Source organism: Mytilus galloprovincialis, chromosome 2 (assembly GCF_965363235.1).
Source record: "Mytilus galloprovincialis chromosome 2, xbMytGall1.hap1.1, whole genome shotgun sequence".
Taxonomy (NCBI): Eukaryota; Metazoa; Mollusca; class Bivalvia; order Mytilida; family Mytilidae; genus Mytilus; species Mytilus galloprovincialis.
This window is the reverse complement of record NC_134839.1, coordinates 91,741,107-91,758,337: the sequence shown is the minus strand read 5'-3', so window position 1 is coordinate 91,758,337 and position 17,231 is coordinate 91,741,107. Positions and strand designations below refer to the sequence as shown.

The 17,231-nt window shown below is 41.1% G+C and overlaps 39 non-coding genes across 39 annotated transcripts; all 39 read right to left on the bottom strand.

The window, feature by feature from the left end:
• Positions 1-248: 248 nt before the first annotated feature.
• Trnae-cuc (transfer RNA glutamic acid (anticodon CUC)) lies at positions 249-320 on the bottom strand. The gene has a single exon. It is a non-coding gene; the product is annotated as a tRNA-Glu (tRNA).
• A 533-nt stretch (positions 321-853) lies between these two features.
• On the bottom strand, positions 854-925 carry Trnaa-cgc (transfer RNA alanine (anticodon CGC)). Its single transcript has one exon. It is a non-coding gene; the product is annotated as a tRNA-Ala (tRNA).
• Positions 926-1,108: 183 nt separating this feature from the next.
• Trnaa-ugc (transfer RNA alanine (anticodon UGC)) lies at positions 1,109-1,180 on the bottom strand. Its single transcript has one exon. It is a non-coding gene; the product is annotated as a tRNA-Ala (tRNA).
• A 380-nt stretch (positions 1,181-1,560) lies between these two features.
• On the bottom strand, positions 1,561-1,632 carry Trnae-cuc (transfer RNA glutamic acid (anticodon CUC)). Its single transcript has one exon. It is a non-coding gene; the product is annotated as a tRNA-Glu (tRNA).
• Positions 1,633-2,165: 533 nt separating this feature from the next.
• Positions 2,166-2,237, bottom strand: Trnaa-cgc (transfer RNA alanine (anticodon CGC)). The gene has a single exon. It is a non-coding gene; the product is annotated as a tRNA-Ala (tRNA).
• A 183-nt stretch (positions 2,238-2,420) lies between these two features.
• Trnaa-ugc (transfer RNA alanine (anticodon UGC)) lies at positions 2,421-2,492 on the bottom strand. The gene has a single exon. It is a non-coding gene; the product is annotated as a tRNA-Ala (tRNA).
• Positions 2,493-2,872: 380 nt separating this feature from the next.
• On the bottom strand, positions 2,873-2,944 carry Trnae-cuc (transfer RNA glutamic acid (anticodon CUC)). Its single transcript has one exon. It is a non-coding gene; the product is annotated as a tRNA-Glu (tRNA).
• Positions 2,945-3,477: 533 nt separating this feature from the next.
• On the bottom strand, positions 3,478-3,549 carry Trnaa-cgc (transfer RNA alanine (anticodon CGC)). The gene has a single exon. It is a non-coding gene; the product is annotated as a tRNA-Ala (tRNA).
• A 183-nt stretch (positions 3,550-3,732) lies between these two features.
• Trnaa-ugc (transfer RNA alanine (anticodon UGC)) lies at positions 3,733-3,804 on the bottom strand. Its single transcript has one exon. It is a non-coding gene; the product is annotated as a tRNA-Ala (tRNA).
• Positions 3,805-4,184: 380 nt separating this feature from the next.
• On the bottom strand, positions 4,185-4,256 carry Trnae-cuc (transfer RNA glutamic acid (anticodon CUC)). Its single transcript has one exon. It is a non-coding gene; the product is annotated as a tRNA-Glu (tRNA).
• A 533-nt stretch (positions 4,257-4,789) lies between these two features.
• Trnaa-cgc (transfer RNA alanine (anticodon CGC)) lies at positions 4,790-4,861 on the bottom strand. Its single transcript has one exon. It is a non-coding gene; the product is annotated as a tRNA-Ala (tRNA).
• A 183-nt stretch (positions 4,862-5,044) lies between these two features.
• On the bottom strand, positions 5,045-5,116 carry Trnaa-ugc (transfer RNA alanine (anticodon UGC)). Its single transcript has one exon. It is a non-coding gene; the product is annotated as a tRNA-Ala (tRNA).
• Positions 5,117-5,496: 380 nt separating this feature from the next.
• On the bottom strand, positions 5,497-5,568 carry Trnae-cuc (transfer RNA glutamic acid (anticodon CUC)). Its single transcript has one exon. It is a non-coding gene; the product is annotated as a tRNA-Glu (tRNA).
• Positions 5,569-6,101: 533 nt separating this feature from the next.
• Trnaa-cgc (transfer RNA alanine (anticodon CGC)) lies at positions 6,102-6,173 on the bottom strand. Its single transcript has one exon. It is a non-coding gene; the product is annotated as a tRNA-Ala (tRNA).
• A 183-nt stretch (positions 6,174-6,356) lies between these two features.
• Trnaa-ugc (transfer RNA alanine (anticodon UGC)) lies at positions 6,357-6,428 on the bottom strand. Its single transcript has one exon. It is a non-coding gene; the product is annotated as a tRNA-Ala (tRNA).
• A 380-nt stretch (positions 6,429-6,808) lies between these two features.
• On the bottom strand, positions 6,809-6,880 carry Trnae-cuc (transfer RNA glutamic acid (anticodon CUC)). The gene has a single exon. It is a non-coding gene; the product is annotated as a tRNA-Glu (tRNA).
• Positions 6,881-7,413: 533 nt separating this feature from the next.
• Trnaa-cgc (transfer RNA alanine (anticodon CGC)) lies at positions 7,414-7,485 on the bottom strand. The gene has a single exon. It is a non-coding gene; the product is annotated as a tRNA-Ala (tRNA).
• Positions 7,486-7,668: 183 nt separating this feature from the next.
• Trnaa-ugc (transfer RNA alanine (anticodon UGC)) lies at positions 7,669-7,740 on the bottom strand. The gene has a single exon. It is a non-coding gene; the product is annotated as a tRNA-Ala (tRNA).
• Positions 7,741-8,120: 380 nt separating this feature from the next.
• On the bottom strand, positions 8,121-8,192 carry Trnae-cuc (transfer RNA glutamic acid (anticodon CUC)). The gene has a single exon. It is a non-coding gene; the product is annotated as a tRNA-Glu (tRNA).
• Positions 8,193-8,725: 533 nt separating this feature from the next.
• Trnaa-cgc (transfer RNA alanine (anticodon CGC)) lies at positions 8,726-8,797 on the bottom strand. The gene has a single exon. It is a non-coding gene; the product is annotated as a tRNA-Ala (tRNA).
• Positions 8,798-8,980: 183 nt separating this feature from the next.
• On the bottom strand, positions 8,981-9,052 carry Trnaa-ugc (transfer RNA alanine (anticodon UGC)). The gene has a single exon. It is a non-coding gene; the product is annotated as a tRNA-Ala (tRNA).
• A 380-nt stretch (positions 9,053-9,432) lies between these two features.
• On the bottom strand, positions 9,433-9,504 carry Trnae-cuc (transfer RNA glutamic acid (anticodon CUC)). The gene has a single exon. It is a non-coding gene; the product is annotated as a tRNA-Glu (tRNA).
• Positions 9,505-10,037: 533 nt separating this feature from the next.
• On the bottom strand, positions 10,038-10,109 carry Trnaa-cgc (transfer RNA alanine (anticodon CGC)). Its single transcript has one exon. It is a non-coding gene; the product is annotated as a tRNA-Ala (tRNA).
• Positions 10,110-10,292: 183 nt separating this feature from the next.
• Positions 10,293-10,364, bottom strand: Trnaa-ugc (transfer RNA alanine (anticodon UGC)). The gene has a single exon. It is a non-coding gene; the product is annotated as a tRNA-Ala (tRNA).
• A 380-nt stretch (positions 10,365-10,744) lies between these two features.
• Positions 10,745-10,816, bottom strand: Trnae-cuc (transfer RNA glutamic acid (anticodon CUC)). Its single transcript has one exon. It is a non-coding gene; the product is annotated as a tRNA-Glu (tRNA).
• A 533-nt stretch (positions 10,817-11,349) lies between these two features.
• Positions 11,350-11,421, bottom strand: Trnaa-cgc (transfer RNA alanine (anticodon CGC)). Its single transcript has one exon. It is a non-coding gene; the product is annotated as a tRNA-Ala (tRNA).
• A 183-nt stretch (positions 11,422-11,604) lies between these two features.
• Positions 11,605-11,676, bottom strand: Trnaa-ugc (transfer RNA alanine (anticodon UGC)). The gene has a single exon. It is a non-coding gene; the product is annotated as a tRNA-Ala (tRNA).
• Positions 11,677-12,056: 380 nt separating this feature from the next.
• Trnae-cuc (transfer RNA glutamic acid (anticodon CUC)) lies at positions 12,057-12,128 on the bottom strand. Its single transcript has one exon. It is a non-coding gene; the product is annotated as a tRNA-Glu (tRNA).
• Positions 12,129-12,661: 533 nt separating this feature from the next.
• Trnaa-cgc (transfer RNA alanine (anticodon CGC)) lies at positions 12,662-12,733 on the bottom strand. Its single transcript has one exon. It is a non-coding gene; the product is annotated as a tRNA-Ala (tRNA).
• Positions 12,734-12,916: 183 nt separating this feature from the next.
• Positions 12,917-12,988, bottom strand: Trnaa-ugc (transfer RNA alanine (anticodon UGC)). The gene has a single exon. It is a non-coding gene; the product is annotated as a tRNA-Ala (tRNA).
• A 380-nt stretch (positions 12,989-13,368) lies between these two features.
• Trnae-cuc (transfer RNA glutamic acid (anticodon CUC)) lies at positions 13,369-13,440 on the bottom strand. The gene has a single exon. It is a non-coding gene; the product is annotated as a tRNA-Glu (tRNA).
• A 533-nt stretch (positions 13,441-13,973) lies between these two features.
• Positions 13,974-14,045, bottom strand: Trnaa-cgc (transfer RNA alanine (anticodon CGC)). The gene has a single exon. It is a non-coding gene; the product is annotated as a tRNA-Ala (tRNA).
• Positions 14,046-14,228: 183 nt separating this feature from the next.
• Positions 14,229-14,300, bottom strand: Trnaa-ugc (transfer RNA alanine (anticodon UGC)). The gene has a single exon. It is a non-coding gene; the product is annotated as a tRNA-Ala (tRNA).
• Positions 14,301-14,680: 380 nt separating this feature from the next.
• Trnae-cuc (transfer RNA glutamic acid (anticodon CUC)) lies at positions 14,681-14,752 on the bottom strand. The gene has a single exon. It is a non-coding gene; the product is annotated as a tRNA-Glu (tRNA).
• A 533-nt stretch (positions 14,753-15,285) lies between these two features.
• Positions 15,286-15,357, bottom strand: Trnaa-cgc (transfer RNA alanine (anticodon CGC)). Its single transcript has one exon. It is a non-coding gene; the product is annotated as a tRNA-Ala (tRNA).
• A 183-nt stretch (positions 15,358-15,540) lies between these two features.
• Trnaa-ugc (transfer RNA alanine (anticodon UGC)) lies at positions 15,541-15,612 on the bottom strand. The gene has a single exon. It is a non-coding gene; the product is annotated as a tRNA-Ala (tRNA).
• A 380-nt stretch (positions 15,613-15,992) lies between these two features.
• Trnae-cuc (transfer RNA glutamic acid (anticodon CUC)) lies at positions 15,993-16,064 on the bottom strand. The gene has a single exon. It is a non-coding gene; the product is annotated as a tRNA-Glu (tRNA).
• A 534-nt stretch (positions 16,065-16,598) lies between these two features.
• On the bottom strand, positions 16,599-16,670 carry Trnaa-cgc (transfer RNA alanine (anticodon CGC)). Its single transcript has one exon. It is a non-coding gene; the product is annotated as a tRNA-Ala (tRNA).
• A 183-nt stretch (positions 16,671-16,853) lies between these two features.
• Positions 16,854-16,925, bottom strand: Trnaa-ugc (transfer RNA alanine (anticodon UGC)). The gene has a single exon. It is a non-coding gene; the product is annotated as a tRNA-Ala (tRNA).
• Between the last annotated feature and the right edge of the window lie 306 nt (positions 16,926-17,231).

Below are 17,231 nucleotides of genomic sequence, written 5' to 3'. Positions count from 1 at the left end.
TTGAAATTTGTTGAGCAAGTACATTTGTAGTTCATTTTCATGTACTGAACCATCAATCAGTCCGCCTCGTTATATATTGAGCCGAAGGAAGACATAAAATATAAAGTATTGGTTGTAAAAGGAAATCATATAGTATATAGGACAAACATACACCGTTTCTTTCATTGACCACGTACACATAACAGTTGTTTGAAGCATATACCGTTATTAATATCAATATCGATCCGGAGAAAAGGCGCAAAAATATCTTCCCAGACGGGGAATCGAACCCCGGCCGCCGCGGTGAGAGCGCGGAATCCTAACCACTAGACTACCTGGGACTTACTCATAGTGGGGTAACTTAACACATATAAAGAGCAACACTAACAGCAATCATGCCTTTTTTGTACGTTACAACGTCATTGGGAATATCGACTGGCGTTAGACAGACTATAGAATGCCAATAGCTCAAGACCGCAAAAGGCGGCGAAATCACCCCGAATAGTCGCTACTGTCGACGCTATATAACGCATTGTTTCAGGCTGGAATCATTAACATAAACATTCGATTTGTTAATCTGACACACGATTTTAAAGTTATAATCCATATATTAAAATTGTGACACAAGTAAAACCTGTCGGGGAAAGGGAGTGTGGTATTAATTCGGCTTTGCCTGAAATGTTTGAGCGTGCATTTGAGACATGCCTCTAAAGAGTGATTTTTGAAATTTTAAGTCATCTGTGCCGAGTTCGCTGTTCAAACAGCACTTATATTCCGTTGCGCTTTCTATGATTTTCAAGGCAAAGCAGCATTGTGTAGGCGAGATTACTTTAATTGATTTCTCGATGCCGATTTTGTCTGCGGCCAAAAAATATGGAGATGCCGGGGATCGAACCCGGGGCCTTTCACATGCGAAGCGAACGCTCTACCACTGAGCTACATCCCCGTCCCTGGATTTTCATCAATATTTCCTTTTCAATTCCGCCTTTTACCGCAGGACAAAGTGTTCATGTAGGTGTCCTAAGAGAGGTCGGAGATGCTCACTTATATTTTACTGTGCATTTTCACTTGATCGTGCACGAAAGACATAGTTTATGTGGACTTAATGACATTGACAAAAAATTAGGAGTGGAGATGCCGGGGATCGAACCCGGGGCCTTTCACATGCAAAGCGAACGCTCTACCACTGAGCTACATCCCCTTCACAACGATAGAACATTAAATTTAAGTAGTGTATTTTCATACCGTGTATATACATGCCACTCTGATTATTAAAATAGTCTTGCACCAAGACGAGATGGTTATCTTTATGTCTCTAACAGTTGTACTGGGATTGAAATTTGTTGAGCAAGTACATTTGTAGTTCATTTTCATGTACTGAACCATCAATCAGTCCGCCTCGTTATATATTGAGCCGAAGGAAGACATAAAATATAAAGTATTGGTTGTAAAAGGAAATCATATAGTATATAGGACAAACATACACCGTTTCTTTCATTGACCACGTACACATAACAGTTGTTTGAAGCATATACCGTTATTAATATCAATATCGATCCGGAGAAAAGGCGCAAAAATATCTTCCCAGACGGGGAATCGAACCCCGGCCGCCGCGGTGAGAGCGCGGAATCCTAACCACTAGACTACCTGGGACTTACTCATAGTGGGGTAACTTAACACATATAAAGAGCAACACTAACAGCAATCATGCCTTTTTTGTACGTTACAACGTCATTGGGAATATCGACTGGCGTTAGACAGACTATAGAATGCCAATAGCTCAAGACCGCAAAAGGCGGCGAAATCACCCCGAATAGTCGCTACTGTCGACGCTATATAACGCATTGTTTCAGGCTGGAATCATTAACATAAACATTCGATTTGTTAATCTGACACACGATTTTAAAGTTATAATCCATATATTAAAATTGTGACACAAGTAAAACCTGTCGGGGAAAGGGAGTGTGGTATTAATTCGGCTTTGCCTGAAATGTTTGAGCGTGCATTTGAGACATGCCTCTAAAGAGTGATTTTTGAAATTTTAAGTCATCTGTGCCGAGTTCGCTGTTCAAACAGCACTTATATTCCGTTGCGCTTTCTATGATTTTCAAGGCAAAGCAGCATTGTGTAGGCGAGATTACTTTAATTGATTTCTCGATGCCGATTTTGTCTGCGGCCAAAAAATATGGAGATGCCGGGGATCGAACCCGGGGCCTTTCACATGCGAAGCGAACGCTCTACCACTGAGCTACATCCCCGTCCCTGGATTTTCATCAATATTTCCTTTTCAATTCCGCCTTTTACCGCAGGACAAAGTGTTCATGTAGGTGTCCTAAGAGAGGTCGGAGATGCTCACTTATATTTTACTGTGCATTTTCACTTGATCGTGCACGAAAGACATAGTTTATGTGGACTTAATGACATTGACAAAAAATTAGGAGTGGAGATGCCGGGGATCGAACCCGGGGCCTTTCACATGCAAAGCGAACGCTCTACCACTGAGCTACATCCCCTTCACAACGATAGAACATTAAATTTAAGTAGTGTATTTTCATACCGTGTATATACATGCCACTCTGATTATTAAAATAGTCTTGCACCAAGACGAGATGGTTATCTTTATGTCTCTAACAGTTGTACTGGGATTGAAATTTGTTGAGCAAGTACATTTGTAGTTCATTTTCATGTACTGAACCATCAATCAGTCCGCCTCGTTATATATTGAGCCGAAGGAAGACATAAAATATAAAGTATTGGTTGTAAAAGGAAATCATATAGTATATAGGACAAACATACACCGTTTCTTTCATTGACCACGTACACATAACAGTTGTTTGAAGCATATACCGTTATTAATATCAATATCGATCCGGAGAAAAGGCGCAAAAATATCTTCCCAGACGGGGAATCGAACCCCGGCCGCCGCGGTGAGAGCGCGGAATCCTAACCACTAGACTACCTGGGACTTACTCATAGTGGGGTAACTTAACACATATAAAGAGCAACACTAACAGCAATCATGCCTTTTTTGTACGTTACAACGTCATTGGGAATATCGACTGGCGTTAGACAGACTATAGAATGCCAATAGCTCAAGACCGCAAAAGGCGGCGAAATCACCCCGAATAGTCGCTACTGTCGACGCTATATAACGCATTGTTTCAGGCTGGAATCATTAACATAAACATTCGATTTGTTAATCTGACACACGATTTTAAAGTTATAATCCATATATTAAAATTGTGACACAAGTAAAACCTGTCGGGGAAAGGGAGTGTGGTATTAATTCGGCTTTGCCTGAAATGTTTGAGCGTGCATTTGAGACATGCCTCTAAAGAGTGATTTTTGAAATTTTAAGTCATCTGTGCCGAGTTCGCTGTTCAAACAGCACTTATATTCCGTTGCGCTTTCTATGATTTTCAAGGCAAAGCAGCATTGTGTAGGCGAGATTACTTTAATTGATTTCTCGATGCCGATTTTGTCTGCGGCCAAAAAATATGGAGATGCCGGGGATCGAACCCGGGGCCTTTCACATGCGAAGCGAACGCTCTACCACTGAGCTACATCCCCGTCCCTGGATTTTCATCAATATTTCCTTTTCAATTCCGCCTTTTACCGCAGGACAAAGTGTTCATGTAGGTGTCCTAAGAGAGGTCGGAGATGCTCACTTATATTTTACTGTGCATTTTCACTTGATCGTGCACGAAAGACATAGTTTATGTGGACTTAATGACATTGACAAAAAATTAGGAGTGGAGATGCCGGGGATCGAACCCGGGGCCTTTCACATGCAAAGCGAACGCTCTACCACTGAGCTACATCCCCTTCACAACGATAGAACATTAAATTTAAGTAGTGTATTTTCATACCGTGTATATACATGCCACTCTGATTATTAAAATAGTCTTGCACCAAGACGAGATGGTTATCTTTATGTCTCTAACAGTTGTACTGGGATTGAAATTTGTTGAGCAAGTACATTTGTAGTTCATTTTCATGTACTGAACCATCAATCAGTCCGCCTCGTTATATATTGAGCCGAAGGAAGACATAAAATATAAAGTATTGGTTGTAAAAGGAAATCATATAGTATATAGGACAAACATACACCGTTTCTTTCATTGACCACGTACACATAACAGTTGTTTGAAGCATATACCGTTATTAATATCAATATCGATCCGGAGAAAAGGCGCAAAAATATCTTCCCAGACGGGGAATCGAACCCCGGCCGCCGCGGTGAGAGCGCGGAATCCTAACCACTAGACTACCTGGGACTTACTCATAGTGGGGTAACTTAACACATATAAAGAGCAACACTAACAGCAATCATGCCTTTTTTGTACGTTACAACGTCATTGGGAATATCGACTGGCGTTAGACAGACTATAGAATGCCAATAGCTCAAGACCGCAAAAGGCGGCGAAATCACCCCGAATAGTCGCTACTGTCGACGCTATATAACGCATTGTTTCAGGCTGGAATCATTAACATAAACATTCGATTTGTTAATCTGACACACGATTTTAAAGTTATAATCCATATATTAAAATTGTGACACAAGTAAAACCTGTCGGGGAAAGGGAGTGTGGTATTAATTCGGCTTTGCCTGAAATGTTTGAGCGTGCATTTGAGACATGCCTCTAAAGAGTGATTTTTGAAATTTTAAGTCATCTGTGCCGAGTTCGCTGTTCAAACAGCACTTATATTCCGTTGCGCTTTCTATGATTTTCAAGGCAAAGCAGCATTGTGTAGGCGAGATTACTTTAATTGATTTCTCGATGCCGATTTTGTCTGCGGCCAAAAAATATGGAGATGCCGGGGATCGAACCCGGGGCCTTTCACATGCGAAGCGAACGCTCTACCACTGAGCTACATCCCCGTCCCTGGATTTTCATCAATATTTCCTTTTCAATTCCGCCTTTTACCGCAGGACAAAGTGTTCATGTAGGTGTCCTAAGAGAGGTCGGAGATGCTCACTTATATTTTACTGTGCATTTTCACTTGATCGTGCACGAAAGACATAGTTTATGTGGACTTAATGACATTGACAAAAAATTAGGAGTGGAGATGCCGGGGATCGAACCCGGGGCCTTTCACATGCAAAGCGAACGCTCTACCACTGAGCTACATCCCCTTCACAACGATAGAACATTAAATTTAAGTAGTGTATTTTCATACCGTGTATATACATGCCACTCTGATTATTAAAATAGTCTTGCACCAAGACGAGATGGTTATCTTTATGTCTCTAACAGTTGTACTGGGATTGAAATTTGTTGAGCAAGTACATTTGTAGTTCATTTTCATGTACTGAACCATCAATCAGTCCGCCTCGTTATATATTGAGCCGAAGGAAGACATAAAATATAAAGTATTGGTTGTAAAAGGAAATCATATAGTATATAGGACAAACATACACCGTTTCTTTCATTGACCACGTACACATAACAGTTGTTTGAAGCATATACCGTTATTAATATCAATATCGATCCGGAGAAAAGGCGCAAAAATATCTTCCCAGACGGGGAATCGAACCCCGGCCGCCGCGGTGAGAGCGCGGAATCCTAACCACTAGACTACCTGGGACTTACTCATAGTGGGGTAACTTAACACATATAAAGAGCAACACTAACAGCAATCATGCCTTTTTTGTACGTTACAACGTCATTGGGAATATCGACTGGCGTTAGACAGACTATAGAATGCCAATAGCTCAAGACCGCAAAAGGCGGCGAAATCACCCCGAATAGTCGCTACTGTCGACGCTATATAACGCATTGTTTCAGGCTGGAATCATTAACATAAACATTCGATTTGTTAATCTGACACACGATTTTAAAGTTATAATCCATATATTAAAATTGTGACACAAGTAAAACCTGTCGGGGAAAGGGAGTGTGGTATTAATTCGGCTTTGCCTGAAATGTTTGAGCGTGCATTTGAGACATGCCTCTAAAGAGTGATTTTTGAAATTTTAAGTCATCTGTGCCGAGTTCGCTGTTCAAACAGCACTTATATTCCGTTGCGCTTTCTATGATTTTCAAGGCAAAGCAGCATTGTGTAGGCGAGATTACTTTAATTGATTTCTCGATGCCGATTTTGTCTGCGGCCAAAAAATATGGAGATGCCGGGGATCGAACCCGGGGCCTTTCACATGCGAAGCGAACGCTCTACCACTGAGCTACATCCCCGTCCCTGGATTTTCATCAATATTTCCTTTTCAATTCCGCCTTTTACCGCAGGACAAAGTGTTCATGTAGGTGTCCTAAGAGAGGTCGGAGATGCTCACTTATATTTTACTGTGCATTTTCACTTGATCGTGCACGAAAGACATAGTTTATGTGGACTTAATGACATTGACAAAAAATTAGGAGTGGAGATGCCGGGGATCGAACCCGGGGCCTTTCACATGCAAAGCGAACGCTCTACCACTGAGCTACATCCCCTTCACAACGATAGAACATTAAATTTAAGTAGTGTATTTTCATACCGTGTATATACATGCCACTCTGATTATTAAAATAGTCTTGCACCAAGACGAGATGGTTATCTTTATGTCTCTAACAGTTGTACTGGGATTGAAATTTGTTGAGCAAGTACATTTGTAGTTCATTTTCATGTACTGAACCATCAATCAGTCCGCCTCGTTATATATTGAGCCGAAGGAAGACATAAAATATAAAGTATTGGTTGTAAAAGGAAATCATATAGTATATAGGACAAACATACACCGTTTCTTTCATTGACCACGTACACATAACAGTTGTTTGAAGCATATACCGTTATTAATATCAATATCGATCCGGAGAAAAGGCGCAAAAATATCTTCCCAGACGGGGAATCGAACCCCGGCCGCCGCGGTGAGAGCGCGGAATCCTAACCACTAGACTACCTGGGACTTACTCATAGTGGGGTAACTTAACACATATAAAGAGCAACACTAACAGCAATCATGCCTTTTTTGTACGTTACAACGTCATTGGGAATATCGACTGGCGTTAGACAGACTATAGAATGCCAATAGCTCAAGACCGCAAAAGGCGGCGAAATCACCCCGAATAGTCGCTACTGTCGACGCTATATAACGCATTGTTTCAGGCTGGAATCATTAACATAAACATTCGATTTGTTAATCTGACACACGATTTTAAAGTTATAATCCATATATTAAAATTGTGACACAAGTAAAACCTGTCGGGGAAAGGGAGTGTGGTATTAATTCGGCTTTGCCTGAAATGTTTGAGCGTGCATTTGAGACATGCCTCTAAAGAGTGATTTTTGAAATTTTAAGTCATCTGTGCCGAGTTCGCTGTTCAAACAGCACTTATATTCCGTTGCGCTTTCTATGATTTTCAAGGCAAAGCAGCATTGTGTAGGCGAGATTACTTTAATTGATTTCTCGATGCCGATTTTGTCTGCGGCCAAAAAATATGGAGATGCCGGGGATCGAACCCGGGGCCTTTCACATGCGAAGCGAACGCTCTACCACTGAGCTACATCCCCGTCCCTGGATTTTCATCAATATTTCCTTTTCAATTCCGCCTTTTACCGCAGGACAAAGTGTTCATGTAGGTGTCCTAAGAGAGGTCGGAGATGCTCACTTATATTTTACTGTGCATTTTCACTTGATCGTGCACGAAAGACATAGTTTATGTGGACTTAATGACATTGACAAAAAATTAGGAGTGGAGATGCCGGGGATCGAACCCGGGGCCTTTCACATGCAAAGCGAACGCTCTACCACTGAGCTACATCCCCTTCACAACGATAGAACATTAAATTTAAGTAGTGTATTTTCATACCGTGTATATACATGCCACTCTGATTATTAAAATAGTCTTGCACCAAGACGAGATGGTTATCTTTATGTCTCTAACAGTTGTACTGGGATTGAAATTTGTTGAGCAAGTACATTTGTAGTTCATTTTCATGTACTGAACCATCAATCAGTCCGCCTCGTTATATATTGAGCCGAAGGAAGACATAAAATATAAAGTATTGGTTGTAAAAGGAAATCATATAGTATATAGGACAAACATACACCGTTTCTTTCATTGACCACGTACACATAACAGTTGTTTGAAGCATATACCGTTATTAATATCAATATCGATCCGGAGAAAAGGCGCAAAAATATCTTCCCAGACGGGGAATCGAACCCCGGCCGCCGCGGTGAGAGCGCGGAATCCTAACCACTAGACTACCTGGGACTTACTCATAGTGGGGTAACTTAACACATATAAAGAGCAACACTAACAGCAATCATGCCTTTTTTGTACGTTACAACGTCATTGGGAATATCGACTGGCGTTAGACAGACTATAGAATGCCAATAGCTCAAGACCGCAAAAGGCGGCGAAATCACCCCGAATAGTCGCTACTGTCGACGCTATATAACGCATTGTTTCAGGCTGGAATCATTAACATAAACATTCGATTTGTTAATCTGACACACGATTTTAAAGTTATAATCCATATATTAAAATTGTGACACAAGTAAAACCTGTCGGGGAAAGGGAGTGTGGTATTAATTCGGCTTTGCCTGAAATGTTTGAGCGTGCATTTGAGACATGCCTCTAAAGAGTGATTTTTGAAATTTTAAGTCATCTGTGCCGAGTTCGCTGTTCAAACAGCACTTATATTCCGTTGCGCTTTCTATGATTTTCAAGGCAAAGCAGCATTGTGTAGGCGAGATTACTTTAATTGATTTCTCGATGCCGATTTTGTCTGCGGCCAAAAAATATGGAGATGCCGGGGATCGAACCCGGGGCCTTTCACATGCGAAGCGAACGCTCTACCACTGAGCTACATCCCCGTCCCTGGATTTTCATCAATATTTCCTTTTCAATTCCGCCTTTTACCGCAGGACAAAGTGTTCATGTAGGTGTCCTAAGAGAGGTCGGAGATGCTCACTTATATTTTACTGTGCATTTTCACTTGATCGTGCACGAAAGACATAGTTTATGTGGACTTAATGACATTGACAAAAAATTAGGAGTGGAGATGCCGGGGATCGAACCCGGGGCCTTTCACATGCAAAGCGAACGCTCTACCACTGAGCTACATCCCCTTCACAACGATAGAACATTAAATTTAAGTAGTGTATTTTCATACCGTGTATATACATGCCACTCTGATTATTAAAATAGTCTTGCACCAAGACGAGATGGTTATCTTTATGTCTCTAACAGTTGTACTGGGATTGAAATTTGTTGAGCAAGTACATTTGTAGTTCATTTTCATGTACTGAACCATCAATCAGTCCGCCTCGTTATATATTGAGCCGAAGGAAGACATAAAATATAAAGTATTGGTTGTAAAAGGAAATCATATAGTATATAGGACAAACATACACCGTTTCTTTCATTGACCACGTACACATAACAGTTGTTTGAAGCATATACCGTTATTAATATCAATATCGATCCGGAGAAAAGGCGCAAAAATATCTTCCCAGACGGGGAATCGAACCCCGGCCGCCGCGGTGAGAGCGCGGAATCCTAACCACTAGACTACCTGGGACTTACTCATAGTGGGGTAACTTAACACATATAAAGAGCAACACTAACAGCAATCATGCCTTTTTTGTACGTTACAACGTCATTGGGAATATCGACTGGCGTTAGACAGACTATAGAATGCCAATAGCTCAAGACCGCAAAAGGCGGCGAAATCACCCCGAATAGTCGCTACTGTCGACGCTATATAACGCATTGTTTCAGGCTGGAATCATTAACATAAACATTCGATTTGTTAATCTGACACACGATTTTAAAGTTATAATCCATATATTAAAATTGTGACACAAGTAAAACCTGTCGGGGAAAGGGAGTGTGGTATTAATTCGGCTTTGCCTGAAATGTTTGAGCGTGCATTTGAGACATGCCTCTAAAGAGTGATTTTTGAAATTTTAAGTCATCTGTGCCGAGTTCGCTGTTCAAACAGCACTTATATTCCGTTGCGCTTTCTATGATTTTCAAGGCAAAGCAGCATTGTGTAGGCGAGATTACTTTAATTGATTTCTCGATGCCGATTTTGTCTGCGGCCAAAAAATATGGAGATGCCGGGGATCGAACCCGGGGCCTTTCACATGCGAAGCGAACGCTCTACCACTGAGCTACATCCCCGTCCCTGGATTTTCATCAATATTTCCTTTTCAATTCCGCCTTTTACCGCAGGACAAAGTGTTCATGTAGGTGTCCTAAGAGAGGTCGGAGATGCTCACTTATATTTTACTGTGCATTTTCACTTGATCGTGCACGAAAGACATAGTTTATGTGGACTTAATGACATTGACAAAAAATTAGGAGTGGAGATGCCGGGGATCGAACCCGGGGCCTTTCACATGCAAAGCGAACGCTCTACCACTGAGCTACATCCCCTTCACAACGATAGAACATTAAATTTAAGTAGTGTATTTTCATACCGTGTATATACATGCCACTCTGATTATTAAAATAGTCTTGCACCAAGACGAGATGGTTATCTTTATGTCTCTAACAGTTGTACTGGGATTGAAATTTGTTGAGCAAGTACATTTGTAGTTCATTTTCATGTACTGAACCATCAATCAGTCCGCCTCGTTATATATTGAGCCGAAGGAAGACATAAAATATAAAGTATTGGTTGTAAAAGGAAATCATATAGTATATAGGACAAACATACACCGTTTCTTTCATTGACCACGTACACATAACAGTTGTTTGAAGCATATACCGTTATTAATATCAATATCGATCCGGAGAAAAGGCGCAAAAATATCTTCCCAGACGGGGAATCGAACCCCGGCCGCCGCGGTGAGAGCGCGGAATCCTAACCACTAGACTACCTGGGACTTACTCATAGTGGGGTAACTTAACACATATAAAGAGCAACACTAACAGCAATCATGCCTTTTTTGTACGTTACAACGTCATTGGGAATATCGACTGGCGTTAGACAGACTATAGAATGCCAATAGCTCAAGACCGCAAAAGGCGGCGAAATCACCCCGAATAGTCGCTACTGTCGACGCTATATAACGCATTGTTTCAGGCTGGAATCATTAACATAAACATTCGATTTGTTAATCTGACACACGATTTTAAAGTTATAATCCATATATTAAAATTGTGACACAAGTAAAACCTGTCGGGGAAAGGGAGTGTGGTATTAATTCGGCTTTGCCTGAAATGTTTGAGCGTGCATTTGAGACATGCCTCTAAAGAGTGATTTTTGAAATTTTAAGTCATCTGTGCCGAGTTCGCTGTTCAAACAGCACTTATATTCCGTTGCGCTTTCTATGATTTTCAAGGCAAAGCAGCATTGTGTAGGCGAGATTACTTTAATTGATTTCTCGATGCCGATTTTGTCTGCGGCCAAAAAATATGGAGATGCCGGGGATCGAACCCGGGGCCTTTCACATGCGAAGCGAACGCTCTACCACTGAGCTACATCCCCGTCCCTGGATTTTCATCAATATTTCCTTTTCAATTCCGCCTTTTACCGCAGGACAAAGTGTTCATGTAGGTGTCCTAAGAGAGGTCGGAGATGCTCACTTATATTTTACTGTGCATTTTCACTTGATCGTGCACGAAAGACATAGTTTATGTGGACTTAATGACATTGACAAAAAATTAGGAGTGGAGATGCCGGGGATCGAACCCGGGGCCTTTCACATGCAAAGCGAACGCTCTACCACTGAGCTACATCCCCTTCACAACGATAGAACATTAAATTTAAGTAGTGTATTTTCATACCGTGTATATACATGCCACTCTGATTATTAAAATAGTCTTGCACCAAGACGAGATGGTTATCTTTATGTCTCTAACAGTTGTACTGGGATTGAAATTTGTTGAGCAAGTACATTTGTAGTTCATTTTCATGTACTGAACCATCAATCAGTCCGCCTCGTTATATATTGAGCCGAAGGAAGACATAAAATATAAAGTATTGGTTGTAAAAGGAAATCATATAGTATATAGGACAAACATACACCGTTTCTTTCATTGACCACGTACACATAACAGTTGTTTGAAGCATATACCGTTATTAATATCAATATCGATCCGGAGAAAAGGCGCAAAAATATCTTCCCAGACGGGGAATCGAACCCCGGCCGCCGCGGTGAGAGCGCGGAATCCTAACCACTAGACTACCTGGGACTTACTCATAGTGGGGTAACTTAACACATATAAAGAGCAACACTAACAGCAATCATGCCTTTTTTGTACGTTACAACGTCATTGGGAATATCGACTGGCGTTAGACAGACTATAGAATGCCAATAGCTCAAGACCGCAAAAGGCGGCGAAATCACCCCGAATAGTCGCTACTGTCGACGCTATATAACGCATTGTTTCAGGCTGGAATCATTAACATAAACATTCGATTTGTTAATCTGACACACGATTTTAAAGTTATAATCCATATATTAAAATTGTGACACAAGTAAAACCTGTCGGGGAAAGGGAGTGTGGTATTAATTCGGCTTTGCCTGAAATGTTTGAGCGTGCATTTGAGACATGCCTCTAAAGAGTGATTTTTGAAATTTTAAGTCATCTGTGCCGAGTTCGCTGTTCAAACAGCACTTATATTCCGTTGCGCTTTCTATGATTTTCAAGGCAAAGCAGCATTGTGTAGGCGAGATTACTTTAATTGATTTCTCGATGCCGATTTTGTCTGCGGCCAAAAAATATGGAGATGCCGGGGATCGAACCCGGGGCCTTTCACATGCGAAGCGAACGCTCTACCACTGAGCTACATCCCCGTCCCTGGATTTTCATCAATATTTCCTTTTCAATTCCGCCTTTTACCGCAGGACAAAGTGTTCATGTAGGTGTCCTAAGAGAGGTCGGAGATGCTCACTTATATTTTACTGTGCATTTTCACTTGATCGTGCACGAAAGACATAGTTTATGTGGACTTAATGACATTGACAAAAAATTAGGAGTGGAGATGCCGGGGATCGAACCCGGGGCCTTTCACATGCAAAGCGAACGCTCTACCACTGAGCTACATCCCCTTCACAACGATAGAACATTAAATTTAAGTAGTGTATTTTCATACCGTGTATATACATGCCACTCTGATTATTAAAATAGTCTTGCACCAAGACGAGATGGTTATCTTTATGTCTCTAACAGTTGTACTGGGATTGAAATTTGTTGAGCAAGTACATTTGTAGTTCATTTTCATGTACTGAACCATCAATCAGTCCGCCTCGTTATATATTGAGCCGAAGGAAGACATAAAATATAAAGTATTGGTTGTAAAAGGAAATCATATAGTATATAGGACAAACATACACCGTTTCTTTCATTGACCACGTACACATAACAGTTGTTTGAAGCATATACCGTTATTAATATCAATATCGATCCGGAGAAAAGGCGCAAAAATATCTTCCCAGACGGGGAATCGAACCCCGGCCGCCGCGGTGAGAGCGCGGAATCCTAACCACTAGACTACCTGGGACTTACTCATAGTGGGGTAACTTAACACATATAAAGAGCAACACTAACAGCAATCATGCCTTTTTTGTACGTTACAACGTCATTGGGAATATCGACTGGCGTTAGACAGACTATAGAATGCCAATAGCTCAAGACCGCAAAAGGCGGCGAAATCACCCCGAATAGTCGCTACTGTCGACGCTATATAACGCATTGTTTCAGGCTGGAATCATTAACATAAACATTCGATTTGTTAATCTGACACACGATTTTAAAGTTATAATCCATATATTAAAATTGTGACACAAGTAAAACCTGTCGGGGAAAGGGAGTGTGGTATTAATTCGGCTTTGCCTGAAATGTTTGAGCGTGCATTTGAGACATGCCTCTAAAGAGTGATTTTTGAAATTTTAAGTCATCTGTGCCGAGTTCGCTGTTCAAACAGCACTTATATTCCGTTGCGCTTTCTATGATTTTCAAGGCAAAGCAGCATTGTGTAGGCGAGATTACTTTAATTGATTTCTCGATGCCGATTTTGTCTGCGGCCAAAAAATATGGAGATGCCGGGGATCGAACCCGGGGCCTTTCACATGCGAAGCGAACGCTCTACCACTGAGCTACATCCCCGTCCCTGGATTTTCATCAATATTTCCTTTTCAATTCCGCCTTTTACCGCAGGACAAAGTGTTCATGTAGGTGTCCTAAGAGAGGTCGGAGATGCTCACTTATATTTTACTGTGCATTTTCACTTGATCGTGCACGAAAGACATAGTTTATGTGGACTTAATGACATTGACAAAAAATTAGGAGTGGAGATGCCGGGGATCGAACCCGGGGCCTTTCACATGCAAAGCGAACGCTCTACCACTGAGCTACATCCCCTTCACAACGATAGAACATTAAATTTAAGTAGTGTATTTTCATACCGTGTATATACATGCCACTCTGATTATTAAAATAGTCTTGCACCAAGACGAGATGGTTATCTTTATGTCTCTAACAGTTGTACTGGGATTGAAATTTGTTGAGCAAGTACATTTGTAGTTCATTTTCATGTACTGAACCATCAATCAGTCCGCCTCGTTATATATTGAGCCGAAGGAAGACATAAAATATAAAGTATTGGTTGTAAAAGGAAATCATATAGTATATAGGACAAACATACACCGTTTCTTTCATTGACCACGTACACATAACAGTTGTTTGAAGCATATACCGTTATTAATATCAATATCGATCCGGAGAAAAGGCGCAAAAATATCTTCCCAGACGGGGAATCGAACCCCGGCCGCCGCGGTGAGAGCGCGGAATCCTAACCACTAGACTACCTGGGACTTACTCATAGTGGGGTAACTTAACACATATAAAGAGCAACACTAACAGCAATCATGCCTTTTTTGTACGTTACAACGTCATTGGGAATATCGACTGGCGTTAGACAGACTATAGAATGCCAATAGCTCAAGACCGCAAAAGGCGGCGAAATCACCCCGAATAGTCGCTACTGTCGACGCTATATAACGCATTGTTTCAGGCTGGAATCATTAACATAAACATTCGATTTGTTAATCTGACACACGATTTTAAAGTTATAATCCATATATTAAAATTGTGACACAAGTAAAACCTGTCGGGGAAAGGGAGTGTGGTATTAATTCGGCTTTGCCTGAAATGTTTGAGCGTGCATTTGAGACATGCCTCTAAAGAGTGATTTTTGAAATTTTAAGTCATCTGTGCCGAGTTCGCTGTTCAAACAGCACTTATATTCCGTTGCGCTTTCTATGATTTTCAAGGCAAAGCAGCATTGTGTAGGCGAGATTACTTTAATTGATTTCTCGATGCCGATTTTGTCTGCGGCCAAAAAATATGGAGATGCCGGGGATCGAACCCGGGGCCTTTCACATGCGAAGCGAACGCTCTACCACTGAGCTACATCCCCGTCCCTGGATTTTCATCAATATTTCCTTTTCAATTCCGCCTTTTACCGCAGGACAAAGTGTTCATGTAGGTGTCCTAAGAGAGGTCGGAGATGCTCACTTATATTTTACTGTGCATTTTCACTTGATCGTGCACGAAAGACATAGTTTATGTAGACTTAATGACATTGACAAAAAATTAGGAGTGGAGATGCCGGGGATCGAACCCGGGGCCTTTCACATGCAAAGCGAACGCTCTACCACTGAGCTACATCCCCTTCACAACGATAGAACATTAAATTTAAGTAGTGTATTTTCATACCGTGTATATACATGCCACTCTGATTATTAAAATAGTCTTGCACCAAGACGAGATGGTTATCTTTATGTCTCTAACAGTTGTACTGGGATTGAAATTTGTTGAGCAAGTACATTTGTAGTTCATTTTCATGTACTGAACCATCAATCAGTCCGCCTCGTTATATATTGAGCCGAAGGAAGACATAAAATATAAAGTATTGGTTGTAAAAGGAAATCATATAGTATATAGGACAAACATACACCGTTTCTTTCATTGACCACGTACACATAACAGTTGTTTGAAGCATATACCGTTATTAATATCAATATCGATCCGGAGAAAAGGCGCAAAAATATCTTCCCAGACGGGGAATCGAACCCCGGCCGCCGCGGTGAGAGCGCGGAATCCTAACCACTAGACTACCTGGGACTTACTCATAGTGGGGTAACTTAACACATATAAAGAGCAACACTAACAGCAATCATGCCTTTTTTGTACGTTACAACGTCATTGGGAATATCGACTGGCGTTAGACAGACTATAGAATGCCAATAGCTCAAGACCGCAAAAGGCGGCGAAATCACCCCGAATAGTCGCTACTGTCGACGCTATATAACGCATTGTTTCAGGCTGGAATCATTAACATAAACAATTCGATTTGTTAATCTGACACACGATTTTAAAGTTATAATCCATATATTAAAATTGTGACACAAGTAAAACCTGTCGGGGAAAGGGAGTGTGGTATTAATTCGGCTTTGCCTGAAATGTTTGAGCGTGCATTTGAGACATGCCTCTAAAGAGTGATTTTTGAAATTTTAAGTCATCTGTGCCGAGTTCGCTGTTCAAACAGCACTTATATTCCGTTGCGCTTTCTATGATTTTCAAGGCAAAGCAGCATTGTGTAGGCGAGATTACTTTAATTGATTTCTCGATGCCGATTTTGTCTGCGGCCAAAAAATATGGAGATGCCGGGGATCGAACCCGGGGCCTTTCACATGCGAAGCGAACGCTCTACCACTGAGCTACATCCCCGTCCCTGGATTTTCATCAATATTTCCTTTTCAATTCCGCCTTTTACCGCAGGACAAAGTGTTCATGTAGGTGTCCTAAGAGAGGTCGGAGATGCTCACTTATATTTTACTGTGCATTTTCACTTGATCGTGCACGAAAGACATAGTTTATGTGGACTTAATGACATTGACAAAAAATTAGGAGTGGAGATGCCGGGGATCGAACCCGGGGCCTTTCACATGCAAAGCGAACGCTCTACCACTGAGCTACATCCCCTTCACAACGATAGAACATTAAATTTAAGTAGTGTATTTTCATACCGTGTATATACATGCCACTCTGATTATTAAAATAGTCTTGCACCAAGACGAGATGGTTATCTTTATGTCTCTAACAGTTGTACTGGGATTGAAATTTGTTGAGCAAGTACATTTGTAGTTCATTTTCATGTACTGAACCATCAATCAGTCCGCCTCGTTATATATTGAGCCGAAGGAAGACATAAAATATAAAGTATTGGTTGTAAAAGGAAATCATATAGTATATAGGACAAACATACACCGTTTCTTTCATTGACCACGT